Source organism: Tachysurus vachellii, chromosome 3 (assembly GCF_030014155.1).
Source record: "Tachysurus vachellii isolate PV-2020 chromosome 3, HZAU_Pvac_v1, whole genome shotgun sequence".
Classification (NCBI taxonomy): Eukaryota; Metazoa; Chordata; class Actinopteri; order Siluriformes; family Bagridae; genus Tachysurus; species Tachysurus vachellii.
Window position 1 is genome coordinate 1,352,009 of NC_083462.1, and position 847 is coordinate 1,352,855.

Genomic DNA, 847 nt, shown 5'->3' on the forward strand with positions numbered 1-847 from the left:
TACATGGACACTTTATACACACCATACTGCACAGTGACACTTTATACACACCATACTGCACATGGACACTTTATACACACCATACTGTACAGTGACACTTTATACACACCATACTGCACATGGACACTTTATACACACAATACTGCACATGGACACTTTATCCACACCATACTGCACATGGACACCTTATATACACCATACTGTACATGGACACTTTATACACACCATACTGTACATGGACACTTTATACACACCATACTGTACATGGACACTTTATACACACCATACTGCAAAGTGACACTTTATACACACCATACTGCAAAGTGACACTTTATACACAACATACTGCACATGGACACTTTATACACACCAAACATACTGCACAGTGACACTTTATACACACCATACTGCACATGGACACTTTATACACACCATACTGTACAGTGACACTTTATACACACCATACTGTACATGGACACTTTATCCACACCATACTGCACAGTGACACTTTATACACACCATACTGCAAAGTGACACTTTATACACACCATACTGCACATGGACACTTTATACACACCAAACATACTGCACAGTGACACTTTATACACACATTACTGCACAGTGACACTTTATACACACCATACTGTACAGTACCACTTTATACACACCATACTGCACATGGACACTTTATACACACCATACTGCACATGGACACTTTATACACACCATACTGCACATGGACACTTTATACACAACATACTGCAAATGGACACCTTATACACACCATACTGTACATGGACACTTTATACAAACCATACTGTACATGGACACCTTATACACACCATAC